Source organism: Pieris napi, chromosome 2, assembly GCF_905475465.1.
Source record: "Pieris napi chromosome 2, ilPieNapi1.2, whole genome shotgun sequence".
Classification (NCBI taxonomy): Eukaryota; Metazoa; Arthropoda; class Insecta; order Lepidoptera; family Pieridae; genus Pieris; species Pieris napi.
This window is the reverse complement of record NC_062235.1, coordinates 13,760,757-13,778,556: the sequence shown is the minus strand read 5'-3', so window position 1 is coordinate 13,778,556 and position 17,800 is coordinate 13,760,757.

Below are 17,800 nucleotides of genomic sequence, written 5' to 3'. Positions count from 1 at the left end.
ACTTTGTAATATTAAACTTTTTTGAAGTTAAGAACAAAAGAGTGATTATGAAAGAAAGGAGCATAATTAATCCCACGGGACAAAAAACAGTTATTTAATTTAATATCAAGCAATAAATCTACGTTAGCCGTGTCGCGACTCATTTTTCACGGCTTTCGCTAAATTGAATCGCTTAAGGTTTTCTTTCGAGAGAAATTGTTATGTAAATAACTTTAATGAAATCCCTGAATCGAAGCCTCTTGGACAATTGATGATCGCATTTTTTATCTACCTCTGATTTTTTCGGATACATTGGATCTCTTATATCTTTATTTGTAAAATTCCATTCAAATATACATTTTTGACAACACTCAATGTTTAGTGAATAATTGTATATCGCATGATGAAAGTGGTGCATGATATGAAACACGGAAGTCTTCTGGACACACGGCAAACGTTCGATGAAGAACAGAGCGCTCAAGAACATCTGGAGAACGACGTTATATACATAGGATTTAATTTACACTCTCTGTTGGGCAAGGCAAGGTGGTGAAAGAACTCGCCATGATATCACATGAATGTAAGGTTAGGTAAGGCTTGTGGATTTATATTAATCTACCCACTTAGCCATGCAATGACTGGATATTAATAACTTCACAGTGGATAAACTAACACTAGTGAAAGTAAAAAAACACATTGACTTCTCTTGTTTGTCTGCTTGTTTTAAATTCAGGTATGTAGTATTTTCCAGAGATTAACTACTAAATATTAAACCACAATAAGAAACCTTCACATCTTTATAATAGTTGTATAGAAACAGTCTAAAATCAGAGAGTTTGAATGTTGTACTTTTGGCCAGCAATTTTGGACTTTACGAGCTAAGTTGTGGTGTAGCGTTGTGGTCTAATTTCAGCAAGTTAATATTCCAGTACTGTATAGTACTTCACTTTGGTTAATTTACATCATGTTTATTGGTTTAGAAAGCTTAAAGTATTTGAGCTTAACAATTGGGATTATATAGTTTTATAAAATTGCTTATAGGAGAATTACATAAGATACTGTAAATAAAAATATGTATGCAGCTGTTGTGTCGTGACTCCAACCTTAATGGATATTAAGAAAATTATTTAATTATAATATTGTACAATATGTGTCAGCAATACACGTATTGCTTGACTCTCAACGTTTTTCTACTTATGCACCATTTATATTTTCTTATACGTGGAAGGATAAATATCGTGAGTAGAAAGAAGTAGACTGCGTGTGTCAGGCACTGAAGCGTAACAAAGAAAATGATCAAGGAAACAGATTACGAAATCATAGTTCGAGCCCAACTGTGATTGTTGCCCCACTTTTGCCAAACTTTTGAAGTAATTCAAGCGTAACCGCTTAAGCTTAAGATTATGATGTTATAAAATAAATTAAATAATAACAAAAAAACAATAACTATAACCTTAATATATAATAACTAAAATATATTATTAAAGGGACCCCTTTAATAGTATAGGCAAGGTTCCAAAGATACTGGCAGCGTTCCCCCTTTGAATAGCTAATGATGTTATTGTTAAAGCACACCATATAAATATATCCACAACTGAATCTGAAAATCTCATTGCGCTGAAATATGCACTATGGTCATGACCATTAGTACTAATGAAATTTAAAAAATTCAACCCAGTTTTAGGTTTTTTTCTCTCCCTTTCGACTACCAATATTATTAAAATAAAAACTGAAATATTCCAATATAATGCTTTGTTGATATGCAAACAAACGACGAGTTCTGTAAAATAATTCCTGCTGCTAAAGATCTCATTTATTCAATAGATTTTACCAATTTTTAACATTCATGAAGTAAATAATTTAAGTCTTAAAACCGCTTTTTAAAGCTCAAAGATGATTTTGAGCTTTAAAAAGCTTCACTTTAATATTAAATGGAGATACTAAATAATTACTCGTACTTCGCTTACGAAATCAAGAATATAATAAAATTATGCTGTAAGCATCCTCTTAATATTTTCTCGTTCGAGGCAATGGATTTTTAACTGTTAATATCAAGTATTAAAGTACAAAACCGTATTTATGGAAATATAAATGTGTCAAATCACGCTCTTCACCTACAGGCAACTTAATCTTAATTAAGTATTTCACTTGATTTTGGCCATTAAGGAATATATTATAGTTATCTAAAACAGTCGTTTAAATATAATAATTACATAAAAGTTATAAATAATGACACTTAGTTTAGTAAACGCCTTTAGCCAAGAGGTTCCGATATCTGTATAGATCTTCATCAGTCATTTATGTAATTGTATCACGTCAGGTATCAAAGAAGACGGTTATTCAACTCTTGAATCTAAATAACCTTCTTCTATAACTGCGATCTAATTTGAATTATTTAGCAAACTTATAACAGTTTGTATTTACTCAGTTTATTGGTTATTACTTTGGTAATCAAGATTATATTTCATTGCATGAACGATTTAGTCATGTTCATTCCACAACTGATTGTTTTTAAGGCAATTTCTGCCGCGCACCACCACTATGTGGAACCAGCTGCGCATCGATGTATTTCCCAACCTATTTGACTTAGGGTCCTTCACGAAAAGACCGTACCAATTCTTAAAAGGCCGACACATACTTGCGAGTCCTCTGGCAATGTGAGTGTCAATATAGTATCACTTAACACCTGAAGAGCCTCTTGCTCATTTCCCCCCTGTTATATGAAATTTAAAAAAAAACGTTTGTGTTACAGTTTGTTTGATTATTAAATTAAAGTAAGTAAGACGTAACAGAAAAGCAGATGGATACTCAGTTAATGAAATATTTTCTTTCAATTTGAGGATAGGCATAAGCTTCGGCTTATACGACCCAATTACTTTTCAAAACGAAAAGAAGTGAATACAAATGGTTTAAGTTTTTAAGGGATTTCGGAAAGCGTTTTCGTGTTTTGTCCATTAAGATGGCTTACACTAAATGGCTGTTACACCATTTGTTTATATTACTTAGCAGGACGATACAGTGCACCTATACACAGTATGAATTACAACACAAAATTCATTATTCTACAAGATCATATAGAATCTGAATTGTTACACTTTTAAATGATATTTGAAAGTAAAAAGATCCTATAGGAACAAAGAAGTGCAAGGCTTTCACAAACTTAGACAAAATTAATGCTGTACTTAAGGTGAAAAAGAGATATATTATAAACAGAATTAATTATTAGGATAGTAAGTTTAATAAAAAAGTTTTCTGAATTTCATAATTCATGTTAAATTAAATTATAAAACAAAATCAGTTAAACTTTATGAGATGCCAAAGTTTCTGCGAAAAGTTTTATCTTAAATTTGAAGGAAGCTTAATTGATATTACTTTTGCAGGTAAATTAATATTACCTATTATATATATTTTATTAGGATCGGACAATTACTGGAAATTTATTAATAGGCACGACACCAAATTAATTACCTTCTGTGTTAACACTTTTCACTTATATATTATTGATAAATAAGACACGTGCCTAGCATTCTGGCGCTAACGAACCAATTCGATTTTTGGGTTTAAGACATGCCGGTTTCATCGCAGTCTTTTCACATTCATTATCACAACATTTGAGTTTTGAATCTATTCATAACTAACATTGCTTAAAGAGATGAATAAAAAACATTTATGTGGTAAAAAGTTTTTTAAAAAGCATTTTTCCATTTGCCTAGCTCAGAAAATGGATTAAATCACATAAAATATTATGTCTTAGTGTTATGTCGATTACGACTATAGAGAAGAGCGTTAATGACCTTGAATAAACATATACAGTAATTAATTAAAATTAAATGTTTGCTTTTCATTCTAGTTTTTATTCAATTTTATAGGATAAATGAACGAAATAAGGTTTTATTACCTTTAAAGCGTGCAGTTGACAGTCAATGCGTGATGATTAAAGGCTTTAAAGCACGTGATGTAAACAGTTTTATAATTGTAAAAAGCTAATTAAAATAACTCGACGCGTCACCATTCAAATTTTAAACAATTAAATGCAGAGGAAACGGATAACTAGTAAACACAGGAATGAATCCAAGGGATGCCATTAGAAATTCTATCGCGCACGTCAATTAGTCTCCATTGTCGATAAACTATGGCAACTTTTTTTATTGCGAAAAATACTGCGACAACGTAGGAATATTTTCAATTTTTATAACGAGAATTCATGAGTACTGAAGCGTAAAATAGTCGCATCGTAACGTTATTAAGTATATATGAGTGAAAGAATATTCACTGATTTAAAATAGAATTTTTGTAAGAACCAGCCCTGCGATTCTGTAACTCTTTTATGATTTGGCATTCTCAAAAGGTGGGAGCTTGCAGTTTATTGTTTATCAGAATGCCAAATCATAAAATGACTGCGTCACGACTGATTTGAGAGCGACCGCCGATGCGAAAACCGCTGTGTGAGTTCGAAAAGTGAGTTACAGAATCGCAGGGCAGGTTTGAGAAGTAGGTCCAGTCAAGATCCTGCCTGAAACCCAGTTAATTAATTGCTAGTTATCATTAAAATGTCACTGTTGAACTAGTGGTATAAATGTCTAAGTCAACCCTGAGGATGAGCGTTCATAACCCAGCTAGGTACTCATGAATTCTACCGTTTTTTTTCTTGTTCTCGTGCATCTGCAATCTCCTATCAGCTATAATCAGATGTATTCTGAGGTTAATTTGGGTTGGATGCGATTCCATCGAAAGGCACCGTGTTGTAGAAACTAGATTTTTATTTCAGGTTAGTTTCTCTGGTCTAGGTCTAGTACATATTTGCCATCTTTTTAGGCGAGTTACATTATCTCCTGGAGTTAACAGATTTTTGGCCAGTTCATTTGTATGTTTGTTTAACCTTTCCCTGTATCTACTAATGTTTTGCGGATTAATTATTTTACGGTTGGCATCTCCAGATAATCATGTATTTCCATGTTTCTGACAAACCACTGTGCACTTGAAATAGTTCTCAGTGCAATGTTTTGAAATCTTGAGGGATTTCGATGTTCTGTGTGAATTCTACCTAGGTGTGTGCGCGAATGAAGCAGGAAGAAAAATCTTCGATATGTATCTGGCAAAGAACGCTTGTCATCTACTTGTTTATAAAATAAACTTATCATAGAAACTGATGGAATTAGACCCATAGAAGGTATCGTATCGCGAATATCAATTTTTTCAACAATTCGCTTATAATTATTAAAATTGCCAGGATTTAAAGCAAGCAAATTACACTTGCTCAGAATGGGTAGGATCAATGATCAACGTCTTTAATCGCAATTAAGATATTCAGATACAAGAATACTTATGACATTGTAATATTTATTAAATTACATTAATATTTTATCATTTTGAAATGTGAGTAATAACGCTACTGAAGGCACTAACATTATTAAATTAAATTTTCAGATTGTACTTATAATTGAGATGTCTAGACTCGGCGTACTGGGTCACCTTATATTTAACTTAATTATTAAAAATAATATTAGAAAAATAAATTAATATTTATACAAATGTTGTATAACGTGGCTTGTCAGACGTTGAGATTACTACACGATTGCAGAATAAAGATGCCCAACAAAGTTCATAGACGACAGTTATATTTTTATATATAGTTTCTACTTAAAACGACAAAACGGCTTAAAAAGTAATATATAATACCTGTGTTACTATTTTTGTACATTAAAAAAAACACCTTACTTGTAATGTAGCTATATCGTGTAGCTTTCATTTACAATGTGTTTTATAAAATATAAAAAAAAATCAAAATGATAAAATGTAATAATTTTATATTCATAGTGAGTCTAAAGCATCGTATGAATATTTTGTACACCTTATTATGAGATACTGAGAAAAATGATTCATACATGAATGTATCAATTCAGTTTGATTTGTAGAGTATAAAATATTAACATAGAAACCGAAAATATTCCGCCGTTGAACGAGGTTCCGTGTACTTCTAGTTCTTGGTACTTTTCAATACTTATTTATAATCTTTTAAATACTTTGTGAAAATACAATTAATACAGACCTGCAATTCTTGCCCTAAGTTTATCTATAAAACGATTGTGTTATTGTAATTTTATTTACGAATATATTTTTGTAAAAACAACACAACCACACTGGTCAATTTGTACATAACATATTTACTTTACAGTATATAATAACTACTAATGCTAACCAGATAAAAGACACATTTCCTTTCTACGTCATTAGTGCTATCCTATGTACGTAGATAGCAATAAAAACGCTAGATCGAGACACCAATCACCAATCTTTTCGTTAAATTAATTGGCCAACTGAGTTCCAAGTAAATCGTAAATAAGTCTAATTTTGTTGATACACTGAACTGCGTCGTAGCAAAGGGTTGAATTGCAAATTACCTATATAACTTTATTTGGGGAAATTGTTCCGCGTATTTCGTATAATAATGTAATGTTAAACCTGTTTATCAGGATTCCATTTATTTATTTGTTGCATTTAAAAGCTTGAAATTATCCAGATATTTCGACTTTACCTAAACACATATGAGAGCTTATATATGTATAGCAGTGGTTAAATTTGTTATTTTCATTAGTTTGTTTGAATCTTTTCTATAAATTAACATATTTTTTTTAATAATCAAAAACATATATATGAGATAATATCGCTAATAAAATTCTTTAAATGCAAGAATTATTTACCCTTTTTGGTGCAATTGTTGTTGTAATAAACAATGGAATTCATATTTAACTTTTTATTTCACTTTACAAACAGTTGACGTGCCTCTCCAACGCTTGTTCCGCGCTCTCGCTTAGACGCTCGGCTCAGGCGGAACGTGACACTGAGTTATGTTACAAATTCAAATTCAAGGTCAAAAATCATTTAATCATATAGGTAACACATTGTACACTTATAATCGTCAAAAAAAAGAAATGTGTATGAAATGCTTCAAACTTTACATTTAGTGCCAGTTCTCAAATCAAGGGCGTCGAATGGAAGAGAAGAACTGGCAATAAACTCTCCGCCACTCTTTTTAATAGCCATGTTTTCTTTTACTCAACGTTTGTAAGGAGCTGCAACCATTACACCATGATCCACATGACATCTTAAGTAATTAATAATAATAACACAAATTAAAAACAAACACTTGTCCTCTATCAGCAGGAGTCAGCACGCACTTACATTCTCGTGGGAACAACACGCAAACACATAGTCGAAACAACTAACATCACCGCATACACGAATTCAACGACCAGTCACCACAAGTAGCACCCGTTCACGAGTATGATGCATGGCCAGCCATCGGCCCCCTCGCCATAATTTAGGGAGAGAGACAACCCGACGCATGGACGCCGCCACAAGTATTTTACGTTACGTTACGTTTAGTAGCTTACTCCTACCCTGCGCTATACACCAATACGTGTAGACTACAACACGTTTTTGTACTATGCATTTGCATCTGTAAGCAATAGAAATAAATATATTAAAAAACTGTGAGCCGTCCCGGGACGCCTGGCAGATGTGAAACATCGACATTATTTTGTAAAAGTAATAAGCAGAAAAGATTGTGATAGGAACTAAGTATGTCATAATGATAAAATAAATTATTACGATTTTTTCCAGATAACGATGACTATTTATTGAATAAACATTTATTTTCATTAAATACAAAAATTTACGAATTTATTCCAAATCGTGACTACTTAATTCGTTTAATCAGTGACTTCGAAATACACACACCGTACACACTACTGCATATAGACTGTATATATATACCATCATATAGCGTGGCGACCCGTCGCCACGGCATGCGTTGCCACGCCAGAAATCGGTTTTACGTGCGGCTATAGATGTTTCACATCAATAATATCCTCCAACACAGCAGAGAGTTAAGTCATTAATACCACATTTAGACAAAAAGCGTTTCATTCACTGCCAAATTTTGAACGCACATCCTCAATATTGTAAATCGAATATATAAACACAAGTCTAACGTCGGGTTAATCAAAATATATTTTAGAAAATTGGTAAATATCGAGACAGTATTACTTTGTTATAGGAAAGCAGTTAGGGGTGATAATAATTCTTATTAAAAGTGTTTTAGTAAAATTGGGTCGTCAGTCCCTTGCTACGGTTAATTTAGAAAATGAGTGAGATTGAGGTCGGTTTCATTATCTTACTGTCGTTGAACGATAGATAGGTTTTGTAATTAAGTTTAAGATCTTGTATTACAAGAGTAATTGTTTGTCTTCGGAGCTGGTTAAATACACCTATGTTTTTGCCAACAATTCTATTTACGATTCTCTTTGATCTGGAAGCATGTTCTTTCGGCATTCTACCCATTCATGGTTAGCTTACCAATTTTTGTAATCCATTTATGAGTTCGGGGTATAATTGACAGTTGTTTATTATAATTAAGATCTAATAAATAATAAAAAAATAAAAACGTGTTCATTATAATGTGTAAGATTTGGGAACCCTTTTTACGTAAAAAAATACTGTCAGGGTTCCCAGCTCTTCCAGCGTTAATAGTAAATTCCATAAAAATTTAATTACATCTTTTTTTTTTAAATTCTCGTTTGTTTTTAAACTGTTATCGCGCCTGAGTAACTACATATTGGGTCTCAAAAGCATCTCCAACACTGCATAAGTGTGTTCATAAGCCAGACCTTTAATCTTATTTTTAGATCGTAGACGGTGAGCTATGAAGCAGCCTGCATATTGCATTTGGCGAAGTCAGTCCATACGGTCTGTCCGACGACAACATCCCTATTTCTTTTTAGGAACAGCCTACTATCATACGGGAGCACTCTATGTGCTTTTAAAATTAAACTTAGGACATGCAGCTTTGTCCAATAAAGCAACACCTACGCAATGTAAGAATAATTCTGGTTCCTACTTTTACAGCACGACTAATAAATTATTTTATTATTTATTACCCATATATTAATCTGAATTATTCAATTCTTATCAGGATGTTTTCCATATATTTATTTGGCATTACTTTCTACAAAATCGAACCTGTAAAAATTTAAAAAAAAACGGCGTACACAAGAGGAAATAAAACTCATTGTATACTCTATGAATATAAATTATACGAGACAAACATAAAGGTTTTATTTCTTGGCGTTGAATTCGTTATAACAGGATAACGATCGCACTAAAATGTTATAGAGATTACAAATTGTTACTGCCATTTCTTTACAAGACAAGACAGGATATAGTATTGTCTTTGATTAACATAACTCATTTAAATAAAACACTGTTTTGACCGGATTGAAGTTATGTATTATTATAAATTTACAACTATTTAACATAATTTTAAATTTATCCGACGTTTCGCGTGCTTTACAGCGTGCGTGGTCACGGTGACTGAAGACAAAAGATGTTGAATGTCAAAAAGTATCACAGCTGCAGAGAAAGTTGAATTATCTGTATTTATTTCCCCGGAGTTGGTATCGACTAAAAGATGGAGGGTTTTGGCAAAAATGGCTCACGGTGTCCTCTATTTTCGCGGATTGTGTTTCTTTTTGAGATTTTAATTTGGATATTATTGGATCCCAGGTGTTTGACAATTTTAGGCCGTCTTCTCTATTGAAATTGGGGTGTTTTTTGATTTCAATGGCTTCGCGTACCAATCTTGGGAAGAATCTTTTCTCTTTCGCAAGTACTTTCGGTTGGTCAAAGCGTATGTAGTGATTAGGCCTATCTAGTATGTGTTCACAGACTGCTGAATTTGTGTGTCGTCTATGTCTTATGTCTGCAATGTGTTCTTTGAGTCTGCTGGACATATTGCGTTTAGTTTGCCCTATGTAAGACAGGCCACAGTCGCAATCCAGTTTGTATATACCTGCATCTTGCAATGGGGTGTTACTTTTGATTGGTCTTAGGAATTGCTGAATCTTCTTGTGCGGCTTGAAAATTGTATGAATAGAAGCTCGTTTTAGGATCCGGCTAATTCTATCTGTAACTCCCTTTACATATGGCAAGTAGGCTGGCTGGCGGGGAACTGTTTGTGTCTTGTTTTTGTTTTTGTGATGTAGCCGGGGGATGCGCAGCTTGTTTCGGTGTAGCACCTGTTTGACATGCTGTAGTTCCTCCTCGAGGTGGGTATCATCACAAAGACGTTGGGCTCTCTGAAACAAACATTTACCGACAGAAAGCAGTTGTGAAGGGTGGTGGTGGGATTCACCATTGAGGTACCTATCTGTGTGGGTTGCCTTCCTGTGTATTGTGTGACCTAGTGTGCCATCTGCTTTGCGTATAATTAAAATGTCTAAAAAGGGCAGACGGTTGTTGTTTTCTTGTTCAACAGTAAATTTAATGTTCTTGTGTATTGAATTTAAATGTGCTAGAAATGCAGATATTTTGTCATTGGGGAGTACTACAAATGTGTCATCGACATATCTCTTGTACAGTCGAGGTTTAACCGGGGCATTGGCCAGAGCTCTCTCCTCAAAGTCCTCCATGAAGATGTCAGCGACTATAGGTGACACTGGAGAACCCATGGCTACTCCATCAACCTGCACGTAGAACTCATCTTTCCACATTAAGTATCCTGATGTGAGACAGTGTTTTACAATATCTACATAATCTGGTGACATGTTCTGTTCTCTAAGTCTTTTTGCAATGATATCTAGGCAGTCATTTAGTGGTAAGTTTGTAAATAGTGACTCAATGTCAAAGCTCACCATGGTTTCATTGTGGAGTAATTTGAGATCTCTCAATGTTTCCACAAAATGGTAAGAGTCCTTAACATGAGCACTAGTGTGCCCCCTGAGAGGGGATAATATTGACGCTAAGTGTTTGGCTAATTTGTATGTGGGTGAGTCGATATGACTGACTATGGGTCTTAAAGGATTGTTGTGTTTGTGTATTTTTGGCAATCCATACATTTTTGGAGGTTTTACACAGGCTGTTGTTAAAGATTTGACGTCTAATGACAGTGTTTCAGAATATTTAGTAAGGAGGCTAGATGTTTGTTTTATTACCTTGTTTGTGGGATCTTTATCGACTTTTTTATAGGTATTGACATCGTTTAAGAGGAGAGCCATCTTGCTTTCGTATTCCGACGTATCCATAACAACGGTTGCGTTCCCTTTGTCAGCTCGGAGTACTACCAAATCTTCGTTCGCCTTTAGCTCCGCGAGAGCCTTTGTTTCAGCGAAGGTGAGGTTTCGTTTTGGCGGTTTGCTTGCTCGCAGTATGCACGAGATATCTTGCCGTATGGTTTCAGCCTCATCCTTTGGTATCGTATTTTTGAATATACATTCCTCTACGTAACTAACAATTTCTTCGTGAGGGATTTTTCGCGGTGCCGTTGCAAAATTTAAACCTTTGTTTAATACCTCAATGGTTTGTTTATCCAAATTTTGTTTCGACAGATTGATGACAGTGACGTTTTGACTACTATCGGATGTGTCATTTAAAGTCGCGACGTTTGACAATTGTCTATTGATGTTCTGTGCTAGTTTTTCAAACTTTTTTATTTGTATGACTTTGCAGTTATTGAATTTGTTGTGAGCCCGAGTGTTTAAGATGTTTATGCACTGCCTCCAATCTGTTTCCGACAATATCTCACGTAGTTCCTCCGTTTCATTTTGGATTTGAGTGTTTAGTCGTTGATACTCTGTTCTATGTCCGGCGACAAGTTTAACTAACAATTTTCTACTTGCTGTTTCAAGAATACTGGCGCTCCCAACTATGTCCTTTCTTGGAGCCAATCGTACACAGTTGGGGATGATGTTGTGGTCTCTGCATCTTTTGAGAAAATTTATGGATGCTAGGAGACGAGATGCCTTTGTTTTCTTGAATTCCAGTCATCTAATTTTGTTTGCATTTTCCAGTCCGTACTGTTGCACATAGTATTGTCTTTGATTAACATAACTCATTTAAATAAAACACTGTTTTGACCGGATTGAAGTTATGTATTATTATAAATTTACAACTATTTAACATAATTTTAAATTTATCCGACGTTTCGCGTGCTTTACAGCGTGCGTGGTCACGGTGACTGAAGACAAAAGATGTTGAATGTCAAAAAGTATCACAGCTGCAGAGAAAGTTGAATTATCTGTATTTATTTCCCCGGAGTTGGTATCGACTAAAAGATGGAGGGTTTTGGCAAAAATGGCTGCCTAGATATCATTGCAAAAAGACTTAGAGAACAGAACATGTCACCAGATTATGTAGATATTGTAAAACACTGTCTCACATCAGGATACTTAATGTGGAAAGATGAGTTCTATGTGCAGGTTGATGGAGTAGCCATGGGTTCTCCAGTGTCACCTATAGTCGCTGACATCTTCATGGAAGACTTTGAGGAGAGAGCTCTGGCCAATGCCCCGGTTAAACCTCGACTGTACAAGAGATATGTCGATGACACATTTGTAGTACTCCCCAATGACAAAATATCTGCATTTCTAGCACATTTAAATTCAATACACAAGAACATTAAATTTACTGTTGAACAAGAAAACAACAACCGTCTGCCCTTTTTAGACATTTTAATTATACGCAAAGCAGATGGCACACTAGGTCACACAATACACAGGAAGGCAACCCACACAGATAGGTACCTCAATGGTGAATCCCACCACCACCCTTCACAACTGCTGTCTGTCGGTAAATGTTTGTTTCAGAGAGCCCAACGTCTTTGTGATGATACCCACCTCGAGGAGGAACTACAGCATGTCAAACAGGTGCTACACCGAAACAAGCTGCGCATCCCCCGGCTACATCACAAAAACAAAAACAAGACACAAACAGTTCCCCGCCAGCCAGCCTACTTGCCATATGTAAAGGGAGTTACAGATAGAATTAGCCGGATCCTAAAACGAGCTTCTATTCATACAATTTTCAAGCCGCACAAGAAGATTCAGCAATTCCTAAGACCAATCAAAAGTAACACCCCATTGCAAGATGCAGGTATATACAAATTGGATTGCGACTGTGGCCTGTCTTACATAGGGCAAACTAAACGCAATATGTCCAGCAGACTCAAAGAACACATTGCAGACATAAGACATAGACGACACACAAAATCAGCAGTCTGTGAACACATACTAGATAGGCCTAATCACTACATCCGCTTTGACCAACCGAAAGTACTTGCGAAAGAGAAAAGATTCTTCCCAAGATTGGTACGCGAAGCCATTGAAATCAAAAAACACCCCAATTTCAATAGAGAAGACGGCCTAAAATTGTCAAACACCTGGGATCCAATAATATCCAAATTAAAATCTCAAAAAGAAACACAATCCGCGAAAATAGAGGACACCGTGAGCCATTTTTGCCAAAACCCTCCATCTTTTAGTCGATACCAACTCCGGGGAAATAAATACAGATAATTCAACTTTCTCTGCAGCTGTGATACTTTTTGACATTCAACATCTTTTGTCTTCAGTCACCGTGACCACGCACGCTGTAAAGCACGCGAAACGTCGGATAAATTTAAAATTATGTTAAATAGTTGTAAATTTATAATAATACATAACTTCAATCCGGTCAAAACAGTGTTTTATTAAGACAGGATATTATTATATATTTTGCTACTCGGTCAGGCCTAACTAATATTTTAATTTAATTGATTATGATGAAATTACGCGGTGATTACTTCAAAAGATTGTAAAAAAAACTCATGAAGAGTTTTCATAGATCAGAGCAACATTAATATGCAATGCCGTCTTAAATTACCATATATTTTGCGTTTTTTTTTATTCCTACTCTACCTTTCAAAAAACCGTGGCAGCGAAGTTACAAAAAAGATCTCCTGTTCCATAAACGAAAGAGACATTATTCGACTACTTATAAACGGTATATTAAACTATTTATCTTGTTTTTTTCTACTTTAATGCTTTTATTAGTTTTAGATTGAAGATTTAGCAGCCTTATAACGTTTATTAAAACTAAAATTTTTAATGACGTTTAAATGTAGCAAAATAGTAAGCAGGTTTTTTATTTCACATCAAAGTCGTCATGCACTTTCCAATTTCAATTTGCATTTGTGTCGTACAACGCCTGTCTTCCCAATTTGCCTCTGAGTGTCCCTTTATCAAATTAACTCGCCTCTATTTCGTAAAACGATGGAATTGTTGATTTCAAACGGGATTGATTTAATTATTCTTATTGTTTTGTGTATCTTTAATGTTTGTATTTATTAAAAGTATGTACTTTGACAGCATTCAATAAATATGAAAATGATATGTTATTGGGCTCTAAATCAATAAGAACCTTAGAAAAAAAGGCATAGCGAGATGCGTAAACCTTAAAATAAATACGGAAATAGATAACTGTTATCTAAGAAAACAATAAAATACAATAATAAAAAGTAAAAGTAGTAAAAGATAATAATAGTTGCTATAAGCGTCAACACGTCTTTGTGTGGTGTTAATCGATGTGCGGAGTATTACACTTGGTAGATACTAATTCCACAGGTATTAAATGTAATTTTAAAGCGCTTCTTTTCAATGTACATAACCACAATTGTTTTTTGGGTTAATAGCGTCCATTGGGGGTGAAGATTTATTGACCGAGTGTAAGTAACGATTAGTAGTTGGGAACACGCGACCGCCATCTAATTTTAGATTATTGATTTTTTAGTACAAATTATAGATATTTGTAGAATAACGCTTACAAATTATGTGTCAAATGAGGAAAATATCGTAGACTGATTGCTACGCCGTAGCTAATTAAAGTTGAAGTTTCTTAACTTTACGGTAGTTCCAATAGTCTTTTTTGAATTCGATCAGCTTTTATTTATTACAAAATAGGTCAAACCAACTAAATGTTTTCATCAAACTCCACTTTTCAAGTTCTATTAGTTTCTACGAGTATTTACAGGGTAAACTTGTAAAGAGTATAGTGGAAACAGTTGAATGTAATCTGCTTATCGAAGAAGTAAAAACGAATATAACCAAATACTAAATATAACACCAGCAGTTCGATTTGCTTAATTTTATTATGAAATAATTATATGCATTATTACCTTTTACGTTCATTAAAAGTATTGTTTAACTCAGTGTTAGGCAGATTGACACAAAAAGAGAGAAATTTTATATTTTCACCACTATTTCCTAAAGAATTAAACAGATATCACGTATTCCCACTTAATATATATATTTATCTTGCTTAGTCTAGTTGGTTACAATCAATAAGTACCCATCGTCTATTAATTCTGTTAAGTTGCTGTCCTATTAATATTAAACATATCTAGATCTGGTCTGGGTACGGACGAGTTATTGCGAAACTATATAACTACTAGTTTTATTGTTTCTATAATTATTTACAATTGCACACAAGAAAACAACGGGTATAGGTCACGATACTAAATCTAAAGGCTGAGTGCAATGGACAGGCTCTCTCTTGACTTCAGCACTTCCTTACCACCCGCGATAAAACAGAGCTAAGTGTAACATCGTGAAGGAAACGTTAAAAAGGTTATGTATAGTGTACAGCACTACAACTACACACATACACACAGGTTTAGATATAAGGATAATAGATAAACCCTTATTTTTGATAGAAAATAGTAAACCTAACTGTCAATAAAATACATATAGGACTTTTTTATCGATATAAAAAGAATAAGTGGAACATCGTATAAAACTTTCTGTCCAGGCGTTGTTAAAGCGAGTTATTAATAGACGTCATAACAGGTATTGTAATTTTAAAGGTCTCTGGGGTTGTTTGGCGTAAATAACTTGAGGGTAAACAAACTTGAATTGTTAAAAAAAATACAATAGATAATAGAAAAATAAACACAGATATATTACTGTCTCAATTAATCAATTAGCGTGATCGACAGCAGTTGCCAGGTTTAAATTTAAAATACTATCACAGCTTTTATATATATATAGACTACATAACTTCTTGATGTAGTATGGTATTTAAAATGTGTCATTTACATAATAGATCAATTTCTGCGAAACCCATACATTTCTACCATATACAATTGGTAGTAGTACACAAATTCTATAACTAAATCTTTAGAAATCGTGATTTTATAGTATTTAATATTTTAAGTAACGATAATTGTTTAAATTTCTTGTTAATTTTGTTAAGAGAAATGAATAATGTGAATATAATTTTTCATTAATATAGTTTTGGATAATTATTGGGATTTTCGGTGCCCAATTATTTAGCAATGAAAATTTCTTCATAAAAGAAAACTTATTTTGAATTAAATCGAAGGCTAGGACTGATTTCATTAGAACCATAATATCTAATTACGCTCGTAACTCATATTTCAAAGTGTAATTATTCGAGTAAACAATTGTGTGTGAACTTTTTAATTTTAATATCAGGGATCACCCAAAACCCCTGTAGCTTGAAAAGGTTTAATTCCCGCGTGACGCAGATATATCAACTTATTCCAGTTTAATTACATCAACACACGTTTGTGTTCAAAGTTCATTTTTGTTTAGGTTTAAACGAAATTTGCTTTCATTTATACAGACGCCGACGTGAGATTAACTGTAACTAAATCAAATAGTAAACCTAATTCACTCCCTAAATAGGTTTGTTGGACTTGAATTTATACTGATACCATACATAGCTTTTGCTAACTCTTTTAATATGTTTTAGGTTCTGAGAGTTCGGTGACAAATACTAATTTTAAAAAAGCAATAACTTCAAAGTTGGGACATGGTATGCGACGGAAAGTTACTTTCGGGCACATGAATTCCGACATCACCTTCACTGTTTAAAATAATTAATAAAACAGACGCATAAATACCTTAATCACAAGCCCATTGGTGGATTTCGAGGAAACCAAATACCCTTATCGTACATTTTACGAATTGAGCGGATCACAGACAAAAAAATAAAATATGATTCTGGATAAGTTATTACATTAAGATAAACGTTGTTGCTACTGATAAAAAGAAAAGTGTTCTTATTATTAAATTTATCAGAACTTAGCATTTGGTACATAATGTTCCAATTAATATACGAGAGAGTTTCTTGCCAGAGCTTTTTGCCCGCTCTACGCGAATTTAGAATCAATTTAACATCTTTTCTGTTGACGTTCATAAGTGTACTTGGTTACCTATATGAATGAAGTTATTTTGAGTTTGAGTTTGAAATCTTAAGACTCACAAGTAATAAACAAACAATACGGTGTTGACAATATCGGAAAATGAACAATAATACACTTTTCCTTTGAATAAATTAACTAAGCAGATTAAAATTCTTTACAAAACAAGTCATTTCACTATGCAATGAAAAATTAAGAAGCAGTGTGTATATTTAATAACGCAATTTCCTGTATCGTTGTCTTTTTTAATCCAAAAAAAGACAACATGCTTTGGATACAAGATTTATATGTCGAATACAAAATACAACCTGGTAGGTACATACCATTGATATTTTCCACCTCACCAAAAACATGACCTCACATAATACCACAGGTTAAAACTATCCGTTTTTAGCAGTATAGAAAAGTGCATCTAAATAAATAACTGGCAGAACATAAACGAAGTTAGAGGCAAATTGAATGAGAGCACTCAGCTTGCATTATCTAAATAGCACACGCGTCGCAAAAGCTTCCTTTTTGACAGGAGTGCTGCATTTTTAGAGCGTCAATTACTTTCCTTTTAAGCTCTAGTTTCTAGAATATTTTAGATGCGGTTAAGAATGTTCCTAAAGAACCTATAGTTTATTTTTTATTTTTATGTAATAGGAGGCAAACGGGCGGGAGGCTCGTAAGTGCGTTACCGGCCTTTTAAGGTAGGAGGTTCGGAGGGATTCTATATGTTTTCGTTACTTTCATATTATTTATATATTAATACCAGCTGCCCCCGCGAACTTCGTTTCTCCTTAA